The 26321-nt window shown below is 45.7% G+C and overlaps 1 long non-coding RNA gene across 1 annotated transcript in view; it reads right to left on the bottom strand.

Annotated features, from left to right (window-relative positions):
- LOC140430654 (uncharacterized) overlaps positions 1-24466 on the bottom strand; it is a 109618-nt gene extending 85152 nt beyond the window's left edge. The window contains exon 1 of the long non-coding RNA XR_011949488.1: positions 24393-24466. This is a non-coding gene — a long non-coding RNA (uncharacterized lncRNA). The remainder of the gene's footprint in view (positions 1-24392) is intronic.
- Between the last annotated feature and the right edge of the window lie 1855 nt (positions 24467-26321).

A 26321-nucleotide genomic window follows, 5' to 3' on the forward strand; every position in this document is an offset into this window, starting at 1 on the left:
ACAAGCTTAAAAACCACACAAGCTGCTCGCTGCTAAATTCTTAAAGACAGAGAATCATTAATGAGTGTGTCCTGCGACCAGATAACAGTCAAGGACCAAATTATAGAGAATGCTTTATTTACACAATTCACATACAAGGGTTCAATTGAACACTGTGCAGCTGTAGCGCATGTGTGTTCACTATAACAGGGAACAATGGGGAAGGGAGTTGATACATCACTGGTGCTCACAGCGCGGAGAAACACTTGTCCATACAACGCAACTCGCATTGTATAAGAAGCCCCAGTGGGGAATGCGCGGCCGAGGCCACACATAGCCCCATTCAGCACACTGAGGAGCTACGGAACTCCCCAGATGGGGGCTTCTGACCCCCTGGGAAGCCTCCATAAGTGCCGGTCCGTCTGGTCCGCATTTGTGGAGACCAACATCGAACGGCGCTCTCTCTCGCTCTAGGTCTCCAAGGTGATAGGGATAAATCACAAAGCCTCAGGTACCTCGGGAATCTGCACATTAGAGTGGGACTAGCTGTCTTGCTCTAATATGCAGATTTTCCAAAAGGTGATCCCGCCCACAACATCGCAACTTCTTGTGAGGTCACGTTGGATCTCGCGAGGCGTTGCCAGCCAGGTAGATTCCGGGAGTGGGGGCTCCCGGCTTTTAGCAGCCACGAGCTGCTTTTCGGGCTCAACATAGTCATTGCATCGTGCCCATAGGATGCTAAGGTTGGCAAGCTTGAAGAGATTAAATCTGGGTGGTCAAGAGAGTAAGTAACAGATTTTATTGATCAGTGAGGTGGCATTGCAAACATTGGGAAGGGTGAGGGAACAATTGAGTGGAGGGAAAATAAGAGAGAGGACCTTCGGGGAAGCCCAGGAGTGCAAAAGTTATCAATTTGCCATCTTAATTTGGATACAAGTTAAAATCCATAATTCAGCACATTTTGAGTTCAAGGTGTTGGTGGGGGTGAAGGGTGGGGGAGGGCAATTCTGTGAAGGTGGTAACCAGCAGTGAAAAGGCGGTGAGAGTTTTTCTTCTCGCCAGGCTGTGACTGAGTAGTCAGCAATTGTGGTCGAGGAGAATGGTCAACCTGGGGTATTCCAGCTGAAATCCTAAATCTGTTCTGTTTCATTGTTGCACGATTCGCAAATCATAATTTTACATCTTTCACTGGTTATACTGGAGGGAACTGATAGCAAAATGCATACAGTGCTGATGGTGGGCAGAAATGTGATGGTATTTTGAGAAAACAAATTAAATTAGACTCTAAATTAATTAAATTGTGCAATGGTTGGATATTTGAAAATTGATTGGAATTGATTCAGAATCATGTTTGTGTTGTGAATTCTATTTGACTCTTGCACAAGGAATGCATTATTCAGGGTAGGGATGTATGTTTCTGAGAAACGGGGGGGCAGGATTCTCCCTCCAGTTACGGCAGAATCACGAAACGCGATTGCGGGGTTGCGTTTGAGCCGCGAATCGTGGCTGGTGCCCCGATGGAATGCCATGCTCCGGTACCTCAACAGCAGCATCATTGCGTTCTACTCCACACATATAGTCATTGACGGGCTCAATCCCATATTCTCCGGGGCTCCCGCGATGCTCCGCCACTGCCAGGAGGAATTGCCGTGGGCGAGGTTCACTTGTGCTTTTAAAAATCGGGAAACAGGCGCCGTGGCTGCTGAGGGAGAGAGCGGAGGTAGGACATGTTTCAGAGGTGCGACCGTGGGCTGCCGGTCCTATCGCTGCCAGGCTGCCTGGAGGGGGTGGGGGGGGCGTCTACCGGGGTCGATGGGGGGGGGTGGTGTAGCGAAGGGCGACCAGAGGATGGACGGTGGGGTCGGGGTGGACCCCGGGACCGGACGGTGCCCAGGCGCGAACCATTGTTGCGGTCTGCAGGACAGCCGTCTTGCTGCACACTCCACTGAGTGACACCGGCTGTATGGGCGCCAACCACCCCACCCCCACCCCCAATCAGTCCCTCAACCGCACCTTCATCCCACCAACCCCCCCCAGCAACCCCTCCCTCCACACCACCATCCCCCCCATCCCGCAACCCACCCTGCACCCCTCCCTCCCTCCCTCTCTCCACCTCACCTCCACTCCACCAACCCTCCCCCACCTCCACCCCATAACCCCACCAACCCCTCCACACACAACTGGATGCCACCCGCCGGCATGGCGTGATGCGGCCCGCCCAAGCGTAACGCCCACAGTAACCCCTACAGGAGGGCGTCGGACGGGAGCCGGAGAGTGTACCACTGGCATATGTAGCACCAGAATCAGGTACTCCTACTGGCAGGGACAGTTGTCAGGCTCCAACGGGTCCAGGGGTGCGGTGTGGAGGGCAGCTTGCCAGGGGAATCGGCCGAGATTGGGTGTGGAGATGGGGGGAGGGGGGGGGGATGAAGGACATGCAGGGACAAGGGCTGCAGTGCAGGCCAGGCCCACTATGTAGCCCAGTGAACCTGGTTAGGCAGGGGGTTAGGCACCATGCTAACATGTCTAAATGTCATCCCTTACAGACAATGAACTTCAGAATCCAATCAGGAATGGTGGCCTTCATCTTGTAATCCGCAGCCCTGGGGGATGTCTGAAGCTGTGCAAGCGGGATCTGCACGGGGATGAACCTGCAGAAGTGGAGCCTGCTCCAGAGGAACAGTAGGCAGCCAGTGAGGATGGGGAGCCGGCCACCCAACAGGCCGAGGAGGATGTGGGAAGGAGGCACCGCATTAGGCCCCGTGTGTACCGGCAATGCCTGTTATTCGAGGACCTGCCGGACAGGGCATGCCATCGAAGACTCCAGCTGAACAAGGGGCCAGTGCGACATATCTGCCAGATGATGCTACACCTGGAACCGTAGGGGAATGGGGGAGGACACCCCGAAGGCCGTTATGGTGACGGTCGCTCTGAACATTTTCACCATGCGGTCCTTCCAGGCGCCGAGTGGGGACCTTTCAGGGATCTCACAGACCTCGGTGCACCGGTGCATCGATGCCGTAACCAAGGCCCTTTATGACCAGTCAGCACAGTATATCAAATTCAATGTGGACCGAGCCCACCAGGATGGCAGGAGTCATCGCCATCGTTGGGATGCCCCAGGTCCAGGGGGGATTGATGGGATGTATGTCCGAGCAAGAGCACAGGCTCATGAGGGGCCGGTCTTCACAAACACTCGACTCAATGAACGTGCAGTTAGTGTGTGACCATGAGCTGCACAACATGCACGCCTGCGCCCGATACCGGGCAGTGTGCACAACGCCTTCATCCTGGCACACTTGACAGTTCCTGGCACCTTTGAGGTGTACCCTTGGCTGAGGGGTTGACTCCTGGACAAGAGGAGTTATCCGCTGCGGTTGTGGCTGATGATGCAATTCCAGAGGCCACAGACCGACGCGGAGCCAAATAACGCCCATGCCGCGACCAGGGACATGATCGAGCAGTGCTTCGGCATCCCGAAGATGCAATTCAGGTGCCTGAACCACTCTGGAGCGGCCCTCCAGTATTGCGCAAGGAGAGTCTCCCACATAATGGTGGCCTGCTATGTTCCCCGACCCGCGACCACCTCCACTGTCCACCCACCCCCCCCAGCTCCCTCTCTGCAGCCAGCCCAGCCCATCTCAGCCCATCACTCACATCCTTCTGAAAGAGCACTGATGCAGGTTGGAACTTTTGTGCACAGGTGTTTATTTTACAAAGAACATGTAAACATCTCCATAATAGTTATTGCCCTAGGCCCTCTGTGCTGTACCCGTGCCACCTTAACTGTTGTCTACCCTTCTGATCTTATAGGCCCTAATGCTAGGTCGAGGTGGATCCCCAGACAGTACATCAGGTGTGGAAGCGCCTTGCTGCGAATCCCTCCCTGTGACGTGGGTCCCCTTTGGCAGCTGTTCTCTGGAACGAGTGGGCCTGGATGGACCTGGCAGTTGCTTGGGTGTCCCAAGTGGTGTGGTGCCACCCTGTTCTGTCTGCTGCCCATCGGATGCACCAGGGACGGGGGTGGGTGGGGGGAGTCCGAGGTGCTATGATGTTCTGGCACCTCCCCTGCAGGAGTCGCCAGCGCAGACCCCATCACCTCCTGCTCCCTTTGGGTGCCTGATGGCCCCTGGGCTACTCCTTGGGAGGGGGGGGGGGTAACTGGAGCGAATTCTTGGGGCACCCCCAACACCTGACATTGCCAATCCTGGAGGCCCACTCTCGTCTCAACATGAGTCTTCATGCTGGCAGCCATGGAGCATAAGTACTGAGTCACCTCCCTCTGGGACTGGTGCAGGTCAGCCAGCGGCCAGGCAATGCTGATGACGCCCTTAGCCATGACCCGTTGTGACTGGGTCAAGCTCTGGAGCACTGCTGCAATATCCAGGTGGCCCTGGTACATAGTTTCCTGTGACAAGACAGCTCTGCCCTCTGCCTCAGCCACCGCCTGCACAGAATGCCCCAGGCCTTGGACATCCGGACCCATGGCCAATACCTATGCCCCCCAACGCCTCCACTGCCTTTGCAGTGTTGGCCTGGGTGGCTCCGCCTCCTGTCCCGACACACGGTTGGACTCCTCCAACAGCATCTGTAGGCGCTGGATGGTTGTTGACGGCCCGCCCATGTAGTCCCTGTTTCTGTATCTGTATCTCCATTAGCGATGGGACCGCCCATTCCAGAAGCTCGAGACTCGTCTGGATGGCAGCCAGTCCCGGGGGTCAGGCCGCCCTCCAACCGTCCACCCGCTCGGGGGTTTCCATCTTCACCGGACATACCAAAGCACGTGTGTGGTGCGCTCCAGATAGTGCCCCAGGAGCCTCTTCACTAAAGTGCCCAGCCGAGGTGAGTGTCTCTGGGATGGTGGAGGGTTTTGAAGACAGCTGTGACAGGACGTCAGTGGCGTCCTCGGACTGGTGCTCTGGGGTGTCTTAGACTGACGTTTGGGGGCTGTCTTCGCGATCTGTTGTCTCCTCATCGCTGGACTCTGCTTGGGGTAGCGAAGGACCTGCCTCGCTGCCAACAAGTGATTCTGTGAGACACCTGCAGGGCCGCCTTCTCCTGGGTGGGGGGAGAGGGGCCGCGGTGACAGGAGACAGAAAGTGCACAGTGTTAGGCAGTTGGACGCGGTAGCACACGGGGTGGGCAGCTGGTGGCCTTCGAGGCTAGGACATCCAGCCGTGGCGGCCGGTATGGGTACTGTCATGTGGTGCAGGGTGGGGAGCGCACACACTGACAGCGGGTGAGGTTTAGTCACCCTCCAGGTTGGGGGGGGGGGGGGTTTGCGGGTGTTTGGTGGGGGGGGGTTCGTACCAGGGGCACAGTGCTGCTTACTCACCCTGGCCGCCCTGAGGAGGTCATGTAGCTTCTTTCAGCACTGCTGGCCTGTCCTGGCGGTTGGGCCCACTGCCTTCACAGCCTCTGCCGTCTGCGCCCAGGCCCAGTGTATGCTGGTGAGTGGCAGCCTCCTTCCCACCTCAGGGGACAGGGTGGCCCACCTCGCTTCCACGGCACCCAGCAGGGTCTCCAGCTCGCTGTCCATAAACCGGGTTGCCACTCTCCATGCTGCCATCTTGTTGGCTGAGATGAGTGTGTATGGGGAGCGGAGTGCTAATATGCGGTTGCAGCTTGTCAGCCTCTCAAGTGGCAATCCTGACCCTGGTGAATCGGACACCATTGTTCATTGGAATCGATGGCGTTCCACGTGGCACCGGTGCTAGCCCATTAACGGATCGTGAATTGCTCCGGGACCGGCGCCAATTTAGTTGTTGTAGAAGTCCACTGATTCAGTCCTGGCGTCAACACTTTAGCTTTTGAAATGGAGAATCCTGCCCAGGGAATCTTCTCGGTAGGTCTGAAAGAATGTCATTTTCCTGTCTATTTGACAACCTATGAAAGACCTGACGGTGTTCTTTATGCTATTGTCTTTGGCACTGTTGTTGCATTTGGGCTGATTTATTTGTTGTCTTGTGTTGGCAAATAAAGTGGGCCTACTTCTTGACAATTGTCGAATGTGAGGACTGGCATCCCATTGGAAACCATGATTGAAGGCGACATTGGACTAAACTTTCAAACAAAGGTTCTGTTACTTAGAACGTGAATAGAAACATGCACACCCATTACAAAAACAATTAACATCACTTGAAATCCAGAATATTTATAGACAGCATTAAACTTGCATTGCAGTTACCCAAGCTCACGGTGGATAAACCATAAAATGGAGTAACAGCCGACGAGGCTCCTTTCAAATCATGCCACAGTACAATTTTTAAAAAATCTTCTTTTTGTTCCCTCCATCAGTAAATTCGTTTTGACTTCTCGGTGAAGGAGGATTTGAATCAGAGATAATGAGCAGAATTTGCAGACGGACCGGAATCTTGGCATGTGCTGCCACATTTTGTGCCAGACTGGCATTTAACTGGCCAGTGGCGAGTCTTCCCTCAGGACCAAAGACCCTAGGGGCAGAATACTTGCCTGCTGAGAGGTGCCAACAGCTCTTCTGAATTCAGCACTGCCACCGGGGTGGCAATGGCGGCTGTGGATGTAATACCCACCTGAGGCCTTGGATTGAGGACGGGCACAGGCACAATTGAGCAATTATGCTAGGGGATTTGCAAGGAAGGGCAGAGGAGCGGGGTCGGTGGCAAGGCCAGGCGGGTGGCTCTCAGCATGTCACCCCTTCCCAATACCAGGTCCCTCGATCAGGCATTGAGTGCTTTTGAATGAGGGATTTCCGCCCGGAGCCTACAAGCACACGCACTAGAGTTTGTTTGCTGTGCTCCCCACATAATGAGTCTCTCTGCTTGCCACTTCTAGATTAATAACAACGGTGGTCAGATGAAACCCTTAGGTAGCCATTAATTGCCCACTTCGGGGCCTTAATTGGCAGCGTGGTGGGATGGCTGTCCACAGGCCTTCTGGCCATGAACCTAATCGAGGTGGAGGTGGGAAGGAAGCAGAGTCCTCAACCACGCCCGCTCTCACCTGATTAAATGTGACCCGCCACCAAGCCAACAAGATGGACAGTTTTGGCGAGCACTAGATTCTGCCCAATTACTCTGGCCTATGAACTCTTGTGGTTTTTTTCACAAATCTAACTGTTCAGAGCATCTTCCTACATGTCTCGTTTTCAGATCCAGAACTCCTCTTCAAGGGAATCTGACTTTGAATAGGACACATTTAACTGAGTTTTTCCAGCCCCGTAGAGACCAGATTGGAGTTGGGGGTCCAAGAAAATATGTGGTGACTACATTGGGTTGGCTGCCCAATGCATTCCTGCCTGGAGATGACTTTCACAGGGACAAATAGGGAACCAGATGAGCGGTCAGGTAGCCCAATTAAGGCTACCTAGAGGTCATTTTGAGCTGGTCTTGGTATTTTACTGGCATTGGAGCAGCCCACTCATAACGTGTGGAGGTCACAGTCAAGGCGGTCTCCAGGCAGCACAAGGGAAACATCGGTGCTGGAGATTCCATGACCTAATGAAGGAACTGTTGGTGTGAAAGGCCAAAACTCTGATTGTGAATAGGTCTGCAGAGGCATTTCCCCTCTAGCCCGATGGCTGTACAGGCTTTGGGCCCCTTTAATTTGTAACTTCAATACAGGCAGCCAAGAGTGTCTCTATGTGGGGCTGCTGGCCTGACATCGCAGCTGACCCTCTGGTTGGACCTGTTGCCTCAGGAGTCTTCCCACTATCCTTAATAGTGCAGCAAGCATGGTGCTGACCAGGTAGGATGTTGCCCCTCTGAAGTTTGCACTGGTGGATGTGCTAACAACATATAGACTTAACCGCAGGGTCCTGACACTCACTCAAAATCTAGCCCATGAGAGGAACGAGTGGCTCTTCATCTAAAGCTTTATCTAAAGATTATCCAATATGTTGAAGGCATGTAATTTATGACATTGAAAGTTGTATGTCATTACTTTGATGATTTATAATACACATACCGTGTGCAAGCATTTCAATGAGATATGTGTCTCATGTGGATATATTCGGGCATTCTTACAGAATAGCCCTTTTGTTCCACAGGGCTATGGCCACACATCAAAACGCAGCACAAAATGTTGAAACCATAGTACAAATAGTGATAATAGATTACTAATCACAATCGCCGTGTATTAACTACATGAACTAAACATTGCCAAGTAGAAAAATGATCCAAAATGGAAACTGTACTTTGTTTTACAAGATCGCTGTAACCTCTCACCTGAATGACAAGGTCACGTGTGTGTTTTAGTGTCCTGGGGTTGTGATGTCCTCAGAAACAGTACTCGAAGATTAAATATTGTTCTGCCAATGTAACAAAATGACCTGCACTGACCAAATAAACTTAGAAACTCATTGAGTGGACATGTCAGCACTTCTGGAATTTGGGATTTGTCAATTAGACTTCTAAATTGGTGGAAATTAATTAATGAATAAAATATGTAAGGGAACAATTTCCGCAGGGTTCTCCTCTGCAACTTTGGCAGAGATTGGTGGAAGCCTTGGACAATCTATCTTAACTGTCACTTTTAAGCCATTTCCACCAATTCTATGGCAGGAGATAGGAGACTTACCCCAACTCCCATAGAAATTCTGAGAGGTGGTTTTATTTATTTTTAAATTTAAAATACCCAATTCATTTTTTTCCTAATTGAGGGGTCATTTAGCGTGGCCAATCCATCTACATTGCACATCTTTGGGTTGTCGGGGTTAGATCCACACAGACACGGGGAGAATGTGCAAACTCCACACGGACAGTGACCCGGGGCTGGGATCAAACCCGGGACCTTGGCGCAGTGAAGCAGCAGTGCTAACCACTGTGTCACCGTGCCGCCTCCTGAGAGGTGATTTTGTTAAGCTTGAAGTGACAAAATAAATGAAAACCTTGTATTACCGTAAACAGAAGAACGGAAAATAGCAAAACATTGATTTATAAATTGTTTACAAAAATATATTTCACCTCCTGACACTGATTTCAGTAAAAAAATATTTTTTTTTGTTCAGCAATATAGTTAAGAATTTCCAGTTAAGAAATTCTGTATTTTGATTGACAGGTGTCTGGCCATTAGTTCTCTAGAGTTTTGATTGGTATGTTGGGCCTGGAGGATACTATTGGAATTCCATTAGTCCACTAACAGATAAGAAAACTTCTAATTGATTGTGGTTACTTCATGCATCATAATGTGTTTTATGCTGGAGACTGAAGTCCCATCACTGAAATTTCAGTAGACTATAAAGTTAATTTCAATACTGTGAGAATATGTACACTGATGTCATGAAGAAGTTGTTAGGATACTAAAGGTTATGAGGGTAGAGTTTCCACAGAGATTGTCCCAATCTCCTGCTGTGAGACTGATGGAGCATCAGTAGAAACCCTGGGGTAATTGTGTTTTAGCTGTGTCGCTGAGGTTTCTGCCATTCCTTTGCCAAAGTTATAGTGAGAGATAAGGAGAATCCTAGTGAAAATTCTACTTGATGTTTTAGAGGAAGTATTAAAAGTGCTAATTAATCGCTTATATTCCTATCTTTATAATAATTACATTTTAAACATGAATTTATCCTTCATATTGAGGAGTAATATCCAGAAGTCCATTCATGCAGAAATATTTTATTTGACTAAAACACACTATAATGACTTATTAAATTCAATGTAATATACAATGGAAAGCTCGGGGAACTTTTGCAGAAGATAGTGTGCCGTGTTAAATGACTGCGATAATATAAATTTCATTTGTATTTGCCATTTTGGATGCTGCCACATGTGCAGGTACCTCCATACTACTGGAAGTAATCACTTCTGATTTGAAAGTTCAATGTGACCTGCTACTGGAAATCAGAAAGTAATTCTCTCAAAAGCAGAAACAATAAAGGTTCCACATTGAGAGCTGCATAAGCAGCACTGCAATAATACCCATGTGGTTTTTCTTTTCTTTGCTTTGAATGTCACCACAAACAGACAATTTAATACATCGTGCCTAACCTTTAGCAGTAAAATTGTTCTTCACCAATAATGTGCTAAAGAATACAATCAAGCAACATAGTATTAGAGCTCTCAGCTATTGCTGAGAATGCAAAATACATTAGTATTCTCCAATAAAATATAACATATAACAATGATATCTGCAATCTGCATTCCAAATTTAAGCAAACCAAGTACATTAGCAGACAATGAATTACTAACTTTCAGGAAAATGTTCTATCCATGCTGTGAAATGAATATGTAACTTGAAGCTCGATTAATTGAAAGTGGAGAAGCAATAGATTTCCTCACTCTCTTGTTATATCATATATCACCAGATTTACTGGCAATGGCTCAGTGGCAAGAATCCATATCAAGCCTGGTTTCAGTGAGGCTTCTTAATTGGATATGAGGTAGGCCTCTGTATCTACTACATATGGGCTTGTAGACCAATCTTTGGTAACAGTATATCCAGTTCAGCAGATAACCAGAATTACCAAAAGTTGTGAATATTTTCACTGAGGTGGTTTGATTATGTTTGACTGAAAATACATATTTTTTTAATATGGCAGTTTTAAAATGGATCATCCTTGTTACTGTTTACACAATGTCTGGGCCAATATTTATCCCTCAGTCAACGTCACAAACACATGGGGTGGGATTCTCCCCTACCTGGCGGGGCGGGGGGTCCCGGCAGGACGGAGTGGTGTGAACCACTCCGGCGTCGGGCCGCCCTAAAGGTGCGGAATCCTCCGCATCTTCAGGTGCTAGGCCCGCCCCGGAGTGGTTTGCGCCCCGCCGGCCGGTGGGAAAGCGGCTTGGTTGCCATGCCAACCGGCGCTGACGGGCTTCCGTCGGCCGGAGCGTGTTGGCGCATGCGCGGGAGTGCCAGTGTGTGCTGGCGTCATCCCCGCGCATGCGCAGAGGGCTTTGTTTCCGCACCGGCAATATTGGACCGCTACAGCCGCCGGTGCGGAAGAATAGAGTGCCCCCACTGCACAGGACCGCCTACGGATCGGTGGGCCCCGATCGCAGGCCAGACCACCATGGGGGCACCTCCCGGGGCCAGATACCTCGCACCCCCCCCCCCCCCCCCAAGAACCCTGGAGGCCACCCGCGCCGCCAGGTCCTGCAGGTAAGGACCTACTCCAATTTACGCCGGCGAGACTGGCAAAAAACGGGCGGGACTTCGGCCCATCGCGGGCCGGAGAATTCGGGCGGCCCCGGGACCCATTGAGTCGCGCCGGTCCCCGTCATTCTCCGAGGCGGGCTGCACGATTCACGCCGGGGCGATTTTCGGGGGGCCGGAGAATTCGAAGGACGGCGAGGGCGGGATTCACGCCGACCCCCGGAGATTCTCCAACCCGGCGGGGGGTTGGAGAATCCCGCCCAGATTATCTCATTATTATCTCATTCCTGTTTGCTATGCACAAATTGTCTGTCACGGCTCCTATATTGGAACAGTGACCACACCTCAAAATTACTTTAATTAGTTGTATTGAGCTTTGGAATAAAAATGGTTGTGAATGTTGCTATATAAGTGCAAATTTTTCTTTTTTAAGATTGAGGCTGTTGTATCATTGAATGCACATCGTGCAGAATGAACGGCTGAGCCAAACAGACCAGGAGACTCCAGCGTTGATCTTGGGTCTTTGATGATCTCAGCGATGGTAGTGCTAGATGCAATATAATTGGCCATAATATGCTTGGGTGAGAGTGCTGAGAAAATTCAGTCAGGGTTTCACCTGCTGATTGCCTATCCAGGTCACCCTGTTGGAGGATCATGTTTGTGGATATCTGGGGAGAAGAGGATTGGTTGGCCATCGATGAGCTGACAAAGCACACTATGTGGGCTTATATATGAAGAATAATGACGCATCTGTGTTGGCAAAAGCTTACCCCTAGAAAAGAGTTAACTAATGTCTGCAGAAGAGGAGGGGGAAAAGTAGAAATAATTTAAGGTGGTGAGGAAAAAATTGCTTCAAGTAAAAAAACACCAGGAGAGAAAACAAGACAGATAATCCAAAGACAGTTCTGTTTGTAGCATAATTGATAAGGAGTATAATTCACAGATATCACTAACTTATAGGCTTTTCCAAGTTGTTTTATTGCAACAGTGTGTGCGTATTGACTAGATATCATCGGTGCCCTTATATAGATTACATAGGCAAACGCTGGCACGTAAAGGGAACTGAATCCCTTGATATTGCTTCAACCTTTATCAATATAGTCATCAACAGTTCCCTATTATGCATGACAATTGTCAATTAGAATGGGAGAATTCCAACTGCACTTTATTGCTGGGCTAGTGACTGTACATCGAGCAATGTACAATACGCAACAAATTATGTCCAAATCATATATTGGGTTCGGTACAGATTTACTAACAGAAACGCAATTTCGTCTTCATTAGTTTTCATTTTCTTGCTCTCTCAAAAATTTGAAGAGAGCTATTTTGCAATGTTATGGGAATAAATTGGAATGTGTTGGACTAAGTTGAACAGCTCTCTCAAAGAGCTGGCACCGGCACAAGAGGACAAATCACCACCTTCTGTTTTGTAAGATTCTATGATACTGTGATATCACTCTCAGGCCAATTTTAACTCCAGTGGGAAGCTGGGGGTCGGGGGGGGGGGGGGGGGGGGTGGGGGTGGGGGGGGGCGGAGATTGGGTGTAGGGGATGGCCATGATGCTGGGGTGGATTGGGGGGAGGGGTGGTGAAAGATGGCAAACCTGCACAAGAGTATCAGAGGCCCAGCAGATTTTAACTGTCAGGCCTCATTTGAATGCTACCATCAGTTGTTCCCGGCAGATAGCAGCAGCTGGTCGGCAGAGGAGGACTGGGATTTGGTGTGGTTGGGCTTTAATAAGACAACTTTCTCTTCAAGAAGGAGGGGGCAGAGGAAGTAAATCTCGGGGGCCGGATATAAGCTTCATTACGAAAGCAGCAATTGGCCTTGAAAGGAAGTGTTCTGTTTTTGTTTTGAAATTGATGATTTTATGAGGAGAATGAATAGATTCATTAATTTGAGTCACAGCATAAAGCATCTGAATTGTGAAATGCAATGCAAATCTTGGCCCAACTTTTCAGCCTCATCTTTTAGGGTTGTTCTATAATCGAGCCATAAGCAGTTAATGTGAGCAATTTTGTATGTATTGCTCAACCATCCTTAATATAGAGAAGCAACTGCCTTTTCATGATAAGGGTAATTTTCTGTTAAGTGTTTCGTTTTCCAGTCCATATCCCTTTCTCACCACTGCAAATGCTAATCTATTAATTGCTCATCTATCCTCCAGTCTAGACAGTGTACATATCATATTGTAACCAGTTCTAAATCAGCTATATAAAAATTTATTTTTGTTTTGCAATACCATTTTTGTGTTTTTTTTACATTTAGAAATCAGGAATGTAAAGTAACTTGCTAAAAGAAAAAAAAATCACCTGATCTGAAAAGCGTCTATAATAATAATAACAATAATAATCACTTATTGTCACGAGTAGGCTTCAATGAAGTTACTGTGAAAAGCCCCGAGTCACCACATTCCGGCGCCTGTTCGGGGAGGCCGGTACGGGAATTGAACCTGCGCTGCCAGCCTTGTTCTGCATTACAAGCCAGCTGTTTAGCCCACTGTGCTAAACCAGCCCCTGTAGTAATGCTGGACTTGGATATATTTTTCTCACTAATGACAATCTTGTATCAGCAATGCTCATGATAATTTGATTATTTGCTTGTCAAATGGTGAATAAATAAATCTACCAACCCTGCAATTTCCCCAATTGCTAATCACCAAAATTAAAGAACTGCTGTTGGGCTTTCTTGGTGTCGATGGCTGTTGAGAAGGTTGACTTTGCCACCTCTTTTCAACCTTTCTGATCGTCTTATCCATGATCAAAAAACCCAGCAAGAAGTCTGAGTTATTTCCACAGCTATTACCAATACAGTGCATTTCAGTTAATATAGTCATGTGTATGTCCAGCTCCTGAATGGAGCAACATAAAATACATAATACAGTTCTTTTTAAAAATATATTTTTATTGATTTCATATTTATTCATAACAACATTGCAAGGAATATCACATAACAATAAAGGGAAACCTATAAAATGGGTATACAAAAGAAAAAATAAACAGGTATGTATACCAAAGTAACATATCTAAAGATATGGGACCCCTAATTTTGGGCCCCGGTGCTCGGTTGACACAGCTGCACTGTGTTAATTATATACATGTGGGCAGCACGGTGTCACAGTGGCTAGTAATTACATATATGTGGCCTCCTAGTATTAAAACATACCTGGGGCATGTTTCGTGCCAACTGGACATATCCTGGTGTTGTAGCTGTGGTCGCCCCTGTGCGTTCCTTGCCCCTTGTCCCCTCTGGCTCCTCTGCCCTGCTGTGTTCTGACTGGGGTCCTCCCCTTCCCCTCCTCCTATCTCCCCCCCCAATCCTTCCCCCTTTCTCCGCCCACTCTTTTTTTCATCCTTCCGTTCTCCATTTCGATCCACCTCCCCCCCCGCCCCCCCACTTATTGATTGCTGATCACAACCAGATCTTGGAACAATATGATGAATAGTTACCACATGTTGTGGAAGCTTTCCTCCTATTCTCAAATGGTGTATTTTATTTTTTCCAATTTAAGGTATCCTGCCAGGTCGGACAGCCAGTCTGCAGCCTTGGGTGGCGCTGCTGATCTCCAACCAAGCAGGAGTTTCTGACAAGCAATCAGATAGGCAAAGACTAGGGCATTTGCCCCTTTCCTTGGAAAGAGTTCTGGCTGTTCTGATACCCCAAAGACTGCGACTAGTGGGCATGGCTCCACCCTCAACCCCATAACCTTGGACATGGCCTCGAAAAGGTGATCCAGTACTTGACAAGTCTGGTGCAGGAGTAGAACACGTGGGTGTGGTTGGCTGGGCCCTCTTGACACCATTCATATTGTCCTCCACCTCTGGGAAGAACCGGCTCGTGCGTGTTCTGGTCAAGTGCGCCCTGTGCACTACCTTTAGCTGCGTTAGGCTCAGCCCTGCACTTGAGAAGGTGGAGTTCTCCCTGTGCACTGCTTCGATCCAGAGTCCTCCCCATATCTCAATGCCTAGCTCTTCCTCCCACTTCTCCCGTATCCTGTCCAGCAATGACTGGACCTCCTCTAGTAGACATCTGTACATGTCAGCGCAGTTACCATCCTTATTTCGCCTGCGGTCAGAAGTCTGTCCAGTAGGGAGTGTCCTGGTAGCTGGGGAAATGTTGCTGCCTCTTTGCGGATACGTACAATTCTTTATGCATTAAGCATTCCTTTTTTGCCTCCAAGCTACTTTCCCCCTTTTCTGAAGATATTGATTCCAGGCATCTGTTGCTTACACAGATACAGGCCAACTTCCACAACTTGCTCCAATGTGTACATAGGTAATTACCAATACAAATCAATGGAGGAACAGTGGATAGGAATCATACCATCTTGGCAACATGAGGCTTGGGTATTTTTTTAACTCTGGAGTCTCCTCTGCAAGATCCCCATCAGCTGCCCCACTGACGAGAAACAAAATGTTGAACAACAGGACTAAAGGAATAAAACCTGGGGCGGGATTCTCCGACCCCCTGCTGGGGGCATCCAGAGTGTGGCTAGTTTTGCAAGCTCCAACTGGATTGAATGTGAGTCAGGTTGTTAACTGTCCTCCTTCGATGTTTCCTTGCCGGCATCTCATTAGTTCCAGGAGCACCACTGGGTGCGGTGGCAACTGACGGTACTGCAGCAGACTCTGGAACAGAAAAGGCGAAACAGGCAGGGGCCAGTCAGGCAAGAGGTGGGGGGATTCATTATGGAGGGTAGGAGAGTCTATTTCTGCAGGGGTGGCCCTTGTTGCTGGCGGTCCCTCCATGGGCCACACAGAAAGATTTTGCCTCATTTTCTGTTCTTACTGGGTGTACATGTCCTTAGGAAAAGGATCATGCAGCAATATAGACTTACCTACATCATCATTTGCAGAGTTGATAATTGCACAGAATTTGCTGTCACAGCACAATATTCAACTAAAATGATCTGAGGATAGCTGAATGCACCCGCACTGTGAAAAGCAGTGGTTTTCCAGCAACAACTGGCTGACATAAACGGTTAAGGAAATAGCACAATTACTGAAATATCCTAGAGGAATAGCATGCATTTTCATGAGTGTCTCTGTGTGACAGTGAGTGGCGAAGCAGGCAGCCTTTCACTGCCAGTCGAGTTGGCAAAAAACAAGCCCTCTTCCCTGAAAGACAATTAGAATCAATTAAATTAATTAGATGGAGTTCTACATGGTTAAAACATGGGCAGAGGTTCAGAACATTGGTATTTAGAATTATAACAATCTTGTGGCTGGCAAAATATGTTGTGACGCTGCATTCAAGTCAAGTGCAGATGATCATAAAACCAATATAACTTTTCCTCAAACCTCTGACATGGTTTCTTTTGTCAGGGTTTTCAACATTTGTCTCATGAATTTTTGAACAGAAAATACTATTCCAAACAGCCACGGTATATTGATTGCTATTTGAAATTCAATGTGCAAAACATTTTCTTTAAAAATAAATTCAATGCGCAAAACATTTTCTTTAAACATAAACTAACAAAGAAAATAGCTCTGCTTTAGACATCTTAGTCTGTTACTTTTATTAAAAATGCAGTTCTGCAAAACCCGAATATCATCCGAAAAGAAAATCATTAATGCCTTTTGGAAAACATCCAGAAGTGTCTATGCTTGTTAGATGACGTTAAAATTAGTCCAACCAATTGTATCTGTTTGTTTCTTAAATGTAGCCTGCAGCATGATCAAACTTTTAGTTCACAATTATTGTACCATTACTAATCCTTTTACTTCTTACTGTGCCTCTGCGTCTTTCAATTACAGATTTCACCAGTGGAAAAGTACCGACAATATAAATTGTAAATATTGCACAAAGATTAGACTGACTATCAAGAAACCAAGTGGCATTCACTAAATGGGTGTCTTAATAACCAAACAAATGAAACTCAATTTTTATATGAAGACAATGGATCAACTTTCCATCAGAAACAATCTATTATATTTATCAATGTAATTGAGAAAGGCTTTCTAAAAATCACGTAAATATATTCCTTAAGGCTGCATCTTCAACATCTCAATTCCAAAATTCTATGTTTCTTGCCCTTAAGCAAACTGATGTGTTTCTAGTGCCATGAATTTTTAAAAGGCATAAAATCTATCATGATGCAATTTTCTCCCCTCTTCATTTACTTTTAAAGGGTTAAACAGGCGATTTATTTGGCTGTCAAGTTTCCGCATCCCAGGTTTTCAAAACGTCTAGTCTAGTTTTGTTTAATATCGACACTTGTCTGCATGGTCTGTTGTTGTTAGCATCGTGTAATATCCATGACAATCGTGTTGTGGCTTTCAGCGCTCTGTAGTGCTAAATCTAAGAGGCCATTTCTAGCCAGTAAAGGGCTTTATTTATGTGTATTTGAAAGAGTCTGGTGAAGGGCCCTCTTCTTAAAATCCTCTTCAGCAGGTCATCGTATTTTCAAAAGACTTTAAATGAAGAGGCAGTGATCAGTACTTCCATCACGTTCTAATAGACTGACATGAGCATTTGGGTTTGAAAGAGGGGGGAAAAAAGTGACGCAGATTTGCCCTAAATTGGCCTGACGCACAAAGCAATGAGTGCAATTGACTGGCAAGCTAACCCCTCACACCCCTTCACTTCTAACTGCTGCCGCACAATAAGAAAGCCGTGGGAAGCTGCTTGGGAGCACAGCATATCCATTTTCATGGCCCATATGGAAATTTTGTTTTGTGTACAGAGAAAGTGTCTGATAACAGTGACCTTAACTGCCATATGTGTTCAGTGAATAGTAAACAGAGCAAAGCAGTCCGGCTCTCTGACCCTTAGCATATGGGCATCTATTCCGGAGGAGGGCTTTTCACAACACATCCGCTTTCACTGCCATCTTGCCTGGTGCCTGGGGGATTTCACTAGATTTGTTAATGAATTGCTCTATTGACTCATATCTGAGCTTGCCTCATTAGAGTTGAAGAACAAAATTTTTATCTATGTTTCCTTGAAGGAGACCAGAATGCCTCTCTTTGTCAGGCAGTGTTAAATCCTGAGAGCCGTCATCTGTGCTGAGCTGATTTATTTTGTCAGTTTAAGAATGTTCTCTGGTGTTCATTGATGCTGAAGCCTGGCCTCTTCAGATCAATCTTTTTATTTCACAAGTTTTTCTTTTTTATAAAAAAAAAGTTTTTTTAAAAAGTGTCTGGTTTACAAATAGTTGAACACAATGCCACCCTGGTGATGGCTTTCTTCACCATGCCAAGCACAAGTGCGTACAGCAGGTCTCCATAGCACATAACCACCTGTCATGAAATGGCTTTTATGTGGTCACAACCCAAATACAACCTTGCGCCATTCATCCCCCCTATCACTCAGGAAGTATAGTACATTTTGGTTTGTTAGCTTTAATACACATCACTTGCAGGCTGTGGAAAAGAAAATATCCAGCTGCATGCCAAACATCCAGGCACGGAAACTGTTGGCACCAGATCACTGAATGAAAGAAACGCATTTTACTAAGTGAGCATCAGAAATGCAAGATCTGTTCTGCTTTAATATGCTACTCATGGCTTGAAATAACAGACACCTGACGCTGTGTTACAACCCCGCAATATAATTGAGAGGTTTACATGATGTCATAAACTGTGAGAATTATGTTTGAGTGATTACTACAGACATCTGAAGCTTGAAACTTTGTTCTCGCCTTGTAAAGGGTATCACGGATTGCTTGATTTAATTAATGCATGTAATTATAATCCTTATTATATGTGTTTAAAAGTTGCGGGCTGTGGTAGCTAGTTTGTTATGGTGTTGTTACTGTAGCAGCTCCTGTCTACATTTTCAGTATTGTGTTTCTGTTTTCATAGTTCAAAGTTACTCAGAGGAATTGCCAAGTTCTGAGATTCTCCATTTGACTTCAGCAGCTTTTATCTTGTGAAACTGCAAAAAAGTTTTTGCCAGCATGCTAGAATAATGAAAGGATAAAGTGAATGAAAATTTTAATAAAAGCAGACTGTTTGAATGGTACCAGGTGGCAGTTATTATGGGGCTATAAACTTAATTTTTGCACTTAGTATAGAATGCAACCTTTTACAAAACTACATAAATGGGAGAAGAAGAGTGCTGATTATTTTAAGTATAGAATAATGATTTGACTGCTTAACCTGTGGGTGGAGAGAATCCAACTTATTTATATTGGTGGCTCACTCGTTAGGTAGTTATTCAATGCATCTGCGCATCATTTTCTGTTAATGTCATTCTGGTTTCTTTGTTAGAGAGTTGACAAAAGTAAAATTTAAAATTAAAGGAAGAAAAACTAATTTTTAATCAATGCACATCGATATTGTTATAACCTGCATGGGTCTCTGTTTGCAGAATACGAGTTCACCTGATAAGGGGGCAGAGGACCCTTAACACAGTTCATGTGCCTGTGTATAAATAGAATCGGCTAGTCAGGCACCGAGTAGGGAACTACTGAAGCTGCATATAATAGTCAACGTGTTAAATAAAATAAGTTTTGTTTTCTCCACAACTAAGTGTGGACTTCTTTCATTGCCCCTTACAAAAGATATGTGCAGATGGAGTGGAACACTGTTCTTTACAGTGGTACAGCCTGTCATTCAGCACTAACGATCATTTACTGCTGGTTCAGAGACAGTGGGCATCTGGTGAATTGCTTCCAGAGCCAATCTTGAGCTGGCTGCTAAGAGATGCACCAGAGTAACACAGCACAACTTATCTTCTGAATTTCCATATTTATCTGTGGGGTAAAAATATACTCAGGACTTGGCTCTTGCCCAAACACTTTTGCTGGCTACCATCTCTTTTGTGCCCTACATCCTCATGCCCTCGCTGTTCTAGAATATGCTTCCACATGTGTGTACATCTTTGAAGTATCTCATTCAAATAGACATTTTTCAAATGAGTCAAGACTGTTGGGGTGGGCAGACTATTCAACCATAGGGGCATCACAACCAAGTCTAATCTTCTCCTCATTAAGTACATCAGCAAATATTTCAGCATTAATCACGGAATTAAGGTCAGTAGAGGGCAGATTGGATGACTATTTTTTCCACCCTAGTCAGCCTGTCAATAATTTGCAATTCAGTAGGAATTAGGAATGAACTTGCAAAACCTTATGGCTCAACTTCACACTGGATAGTACACGTCACCATTAAGACATCAGACGAGTTAAAAAATTATTTTTTTAAATTTAGAGTACTCAATTCTTTTTTGTTTACAATTAAGGGGCAATTTAGCATGGCCAATCCACCTACTCTGCACATCTTTTGGGTTCTGGAGTGAGACCCACACAGATACGGGGAGAATGTGCAAACTCCACATGGACAGTGAGCCGGAGCTGGGATCGAACCCGGGTCTTTGAAGCAGTGAGTCAGTAGTGCTAACCACTGCGCAGCAGTGCCGCCTAGGAATTAAAAAATTAATACTGTTAAGCACCTTTCAAAAAAAGGTGAAAATTGCAGTCAAGAAAGAAAAAGTGAATATTAAATATAAACAACAGTAGTGATTTTAAGGCGGTAATTCACTGCGATTCAATGGGACAAGTTCTTAAGTGCCGTAGCGAGTGAGGTTTTCGGGAGCTCTACGACAGCCGCATTGGCGAGCTCCTGACCGCTATCTAATGGCACTTAATTTTTTGGGCCCCTGCGAGTTCCTTTCGTGCGAGCCCACACTTAGAATTATTTTCATTATTGGTGAGCTGAGTCCACTGGCCAGACTGGCTCCTCAGAGATCGGGCTGCCTATGGACAATACCCCACCCCTCCCTTCCCCCAAGTGAGAACACCCCGCTATGGGGTCACTGAGGCCCCTCCTTTTCACGCTGCCCCAAACCCCCTTACGAACCCCCTTTCCTGAGACCCCCAACCTTCGCCCTCCCCACCACCACCACCATTCGGAGGCCCTTTCATACCCGCCTTTCATTCTCCCACCCTCCATACCCCCCTCATCCCTCCTTTCACAGACATAGTTCCCCTCAGGCCCTGACCCATGGCACTGCACCTCAGCACACGGCACCCATGCACTGCCACCCTGCAGTGCTCCTGCAAGTTTGGCAGTGCCACTGGAGAACCTTGATAGTGCCATGGTACTATCATGTGGGTAGGTGCCAGCTGAGCAGTACCAAGGTGTCCGGTTGCCAGGGGGAGAGCCAGAGTGCCACTCTGCCTTGTCCTTGATGACCCAGGAGCCTCCAATGGCCTGGGATACCCCCCCTCCAATGGCCTGGGGTACCCCCCCCCCCCCCCAAGTGCTGTTCTGCCTGGTCCTTATTTGTGTGGACCAGTGCTAATTGTCGTTCGCAGGACCTCTCGCTGCGAGTCGATTAGATCCCATGAGGCCATTAGATTGGGAGACCATCTCGTTAAAGAGATGGAGATTGACCTTAATTGGTGATTATTAGTTTCTCGCCACGTCTCGTGAAGTTCTGGAATCCCCCATTGAGACTGAGCCCGTTAGATCGTAAACTGCTTGCCGACCGGCAAGGTTCCCATTTAGGCCGCTCTCGTGATCTCACCGGCTCGCACAAATTCTCACCAGGCGCAATGAGGCCGTTAAACCTCGCCATCACTCTCACAATCTAGCATTGACCCACTCAACTCAATTACTAGTGTAACCCACTGCTAATAATCCATTACACTTTATTAAAATACTGGCTTTGAAAGCAGACCAAGGCAGGCCAGCAGCACGGTTCAATTCCCGTAACAGCCTCCCCGAACAGGCGCTGGAATGTGGCGACTAGGGGCTTTTCACAGTAACTTCATTTGAAGCCTACTTGTGACAATAAGCGATTTTCATTTCATTTCATTTCAAGTTTTCCAATTTGCAGTTTATTTTCATTCCTTTTGTTGCTACCACAAAATTTTGTCGGTTAAGAGTGGAACATCTGGAGCTTCCACCATCGTTTATCATTTGGATCTGGATTATCTGAAGCTCTACAGCTACTGTAAATACTTGCAGTGGAAACCTTCACATGGCTTGAAGGTAGGGCAAGGCAGAAATGTCTTTAGCTCAGGACTATTTCAAGTCTTGCATATAATGTAGGAGAAAAATGTGATGTGCTTCAATTGTTCTTTTGCTCATGTAAATGGCCATCAGTAGCTCTCATTAACCATGGCCTTTCACACTCTTGAAAGCACAGTGATGTTCCATCTCCATTACTGCTGCCAATTCCCAGACTTATTTCATGTACACGAGGTCAGCATTTCTGCATGTCACATACAGCTGAAGCAGCACCCATAGCTTTACCAACGATAATGCTTTGTATTTTTAATTTGAGAAATATTGCACTTCTCAGGGTCTATTCTTTATGATGCCTGTTAGACAAATAAAAACAGTGGATAAGATTTGAAGATTTCTGTAATTATTACTACTCACCTATTTATTCAAGAAATGGATGGCAGATTAATAAGCAGTAGGAGCCGTGGCTAAATATGCAATATGAACAGCAGGTCAGATGAATGTAAGGGCATCAAAATATCAGATAGTAATATTAAGTAACAGTTTCTCAAATAAGATTCAGTTTTCTATTATTATTTTAGCATTTTAGAATGTTCAAGCTCCAATGTGATATTTTCATCTGTGCTATAGAAAAATACATTTAGAATATTGGATTATACCTCTGAGCTGTAGTTATTCACTAATGTACACTGTTTATGCAGGTTAACCATGGTGCAGGGTAAATGAGGCCCTGGCTGAATACTGGAGTGTGCATTTTATTATATCTGCTGTATAATGGTGTTCTCACATGACATCACACAATTCTTCTTTTACACTTATGCGAGTGGATATAAAGTTACTGCTATCTGTTGTGATGCGAATGCTGAAGCATTCAGATTGGTTCCGAGGATGGGTGAACCAAAATACCCGGCAGCCATGGAGCCGCAGAAATGGAAACCTTGCAAATCTGTCCCCACATGCCAGATTGTTCCAGTTTAAGCTGACTGATTTTTGGTTAGGGCAGGGTTAGGGCAGTTCTATTTTTTTTGTCTTTTTTTCCCCCTCAATATTCCTTTTTTCTAAAAAAAAACACAGCTACATATGTCTTGTATTTTATTATCATAGATTTCACAATCATTATTACAACTAACAGCAGTAACACAATTTGTGAACAGGCTTTGTGATGGTCCCTGGGGAAATATGCTGAATGTAAAATGCAGATAAAGATCACTTTGACGCCTGCATTGTAAAAAAAAGATGTGCAAATTTGTTTCCTGAAATATTTCCAGCACTAGCTGAGCCCAGTGGCTCTGAAAAAGTGGTTGATGCTGATTATATTTTAGAGGTTAAAGTTTAGTCTTATTTTCCTTCAAAACTTGTGGCAGCAACATCAGCTTCAGATTTCTCTGCGGTGTCGATGACGTAAATAAAACACTAACTGCAAAGAAAATCTGGGTGGTTTCTCCTCCCTTGGGGCCTATTGCAATCTCAATGGGAGGATGCATAAGGAAAGACCTAGTAATCTCCGCCCAAAGGCAAACAGACTACAAAATTGGTGGAAGCCGATGGGTGTTCACACCAGATATTTCACAGAATTTTTATGTGACAAGACAACGATTGTTTTTCTCCCCCTTTCACTTTTTTTCACTTTACCATCTGTGAGACTCCTGACTTCCAGTTGACCTTGAACCTGTGTTTTTATAGTGGCCATTTCATTTATACAACTAGCCTACTGCGGTTTATTCTGCATGACCTTTTTTGCTTGCTCCCTCTTGAACTTTCGGGGCATTGAAACCTTGGCAGAAGAAAACTTTTAGTCTGGTGCACAGCGGAGCTGTAAATAACAATAGCAAGGTCTGGCTAATTAAGGAGAAATTAGTTCTGCTTAAAGGGAAGGCTGCATCCTCGAAAAAGCTGCTATGCTTCAAGAGACTGAGCGAATCAACATCTTAATGAACAGTCATCTATGCTGTATTAGCCTATCTCAGCCAATCTAAAGTGCACCACTAAAATTTGTGAAACAAATTAGGAAAACATTCAATCACAAATATTTAGCTGTAGTATAAGCAATTATCTGATGATGCTCAAACCGCTTGCTCTTTCTGTCCCTTTCTTCCCCCTCGGGGTCCCTGTCTTTGTTAGCTTGCCATGTTGATGTTTCTCAGCTAGTTTTAACTGGTTTTCAATTTATCCCCTGCTTCCACGTCAAATCCTTGGTCTCGCTCACTTTCATTTTAAGCATCTCTGCTAATAAGGGCAGCAGAGATGTTTTGTTTTTCTGTCAATGCAATTTTGTTATACTTTACTACTTTCAAGCCTAGACAGTCCCTGTTCAGCACTTCAAATATGTGTTAAATTGAGATTATGGAAATGGCAGACCTCACTGGTCTGGGAGGAAAGTGTTTCATAAAGAAACAAGGGTATTAAAAGAGTTGCCAGTCACTTACTGTATGTGTTGATCAGCAGCCGAATGATGTATCGGTGGCCATGAAGGGCTGCTATGTGTAATGGCATATGGTCCTAGGATTTGAACAGAAGACAACAAATTGTAAAGCATTAAATGAAAACTGTGCAATTAGTTGATTTACAGAAGTACAACTGTAATATGTATAGACAAAAGCACTGTATCAAAAACCTAACGCATGCCACTATTTAAGCGACAATTGGGATAGTATACATTTTAGATTATGTACTATAAATAATGCAGACATCGTTATCTTATTTTACTGATTTTCAACAAGTGAGGGGACACTAAATTATTATCCACTTGTGCATTTCAAAAACATTGCATCACTCAAGACGTAAGACTGAGCCAATCAGGACCTTTGGTAAAAGGAATGGATCAAGGTTGACTGAAAAATGAGGAAGAAATGTAAATTCCAAATACATTCAAGGCCAGCTACAAGAACGAATCTATACAATGCTCAGTGATGTGTTTCTAATTAAACATACAATTCTAAGGAATAAAATCTTTGCGGATGCTGAGAAAAATCCTCAGCAAACAATTAGATCAAGTACAACTGTTTTATTAACTACAGATACTCAATTGAAGGATGATTCAAATTTATGTACAGAATCCCAGTGTATTAAATCATGTTCCATTCACTCTAAATATATTGAATAGCTAATTCAAGCATAAATCTTAAATACAAAATCCTGCTGCAAGCATCAAATTCTTCTCAAATGCTTAGCACATCAAATCCGGTTGTTTCACTGCCACATTAAAAGTCAAATGAATTTTTGGTGAAAATATGCACCATTTTTCCAATAAATTATTTTTATGTTTAGATTGAATTGCTGAATTAATGGCTGTGATGTTGGTGGGGTGGTGTGTGGGAGGAATTTTAAAGTCCAAAAATAAGCAGGTTTGGGTCGGCAGATTGAAATGTAATAAATCTGAATTCCAACCCCACCCCAGTTCCAACCTGCCCAGGGAGATAGAATAACAGTGGGTCGACAACTAATCAGCTGGCAGGAGGACAGATAAAGGACAAAACGGGGCAAGGATTGCTGGATTCAGGAGTAAATCTCTTCCAACTTACCTGCCCGACACAGTATACCTGCTTCACCAAACCCTTATAATTGGAAGCCTGAAACAAACCCTTGCAATTTCCTCTCTGAGATCTCCAATCTGAGTCTGGTCTGCGATCACCACCCAAATTCAGCCTCTCCAATGTCACCTAGCTCCGTAACCTGCATTACCTCCTGCTCAAGCCTTCCTGATCATTTCTAGCACTGGATTCCATTCTTGCCATCCTTGCCCCTCCTGCCTCCCTCTAGGCTGATCTTCCACTCCAGGCTCTGATCTCTGCTCCCTGACTCCAATCTCCCCGATTGTCCCTTGCGCCGGGCTTTGATCTTCCTCCCCGTTCCCCCCCTGCCACCATCCCTCCCCATCTCCCTTGGTTCTGAACTCTGATCTTTCTCTGACCCTTGCACTCATGGCCACCCTGATCTTGCCTGGCTCCTCTCCACTTCCCAGCTGAGGTGCAGTGTTGAAAGATTACCTGCCCAACAGACAGCCGGCCTGTCAATTTGGCTGCCTGCATCCAGAAAAAGGAGACAAAAAATGCTGTCACTAAATTCCGCAAGACCTTCAAAAAAATGTATTCTTCCATCTTAAAACAAATACCCACTCAGCTCTCTTCCTTCCCTGCCTCCAAGATAAGACAGCGCAATAATTCAGCGAGCTACCATTTTAGCTTTGGATAGTTTCAGTTAAAGTTCACAGAAATCCTGATTAAGCATAACAGTTCTTGACAAATAGATGTTTATCAAAGCTCAGACACATTCTATCAAATCCCTCTGGGTGCATTATATCATGGGAGGTTGTTGCTTTAGCATCTTTACACACTTTCCTTGCAGTCGTGGAAGAA

This window comes from Scyliorhinus torazame, chromosome 10 (genome assembly GCF_047496885.1).
Source record: "Scyliorhinus torazame isolate Kashiwa2021f chromosome 10, sScyTor2.1, whole genome shotgun sequence".
Taxonomy (NCBI): domain Eukaryota; kingdom Metazoa; phylum Chordata; class Chondrichthyes; order Carcharhiniformes; family Scyliorhinidae; genus Scyliorhinus; species Scyliorhinus torazame.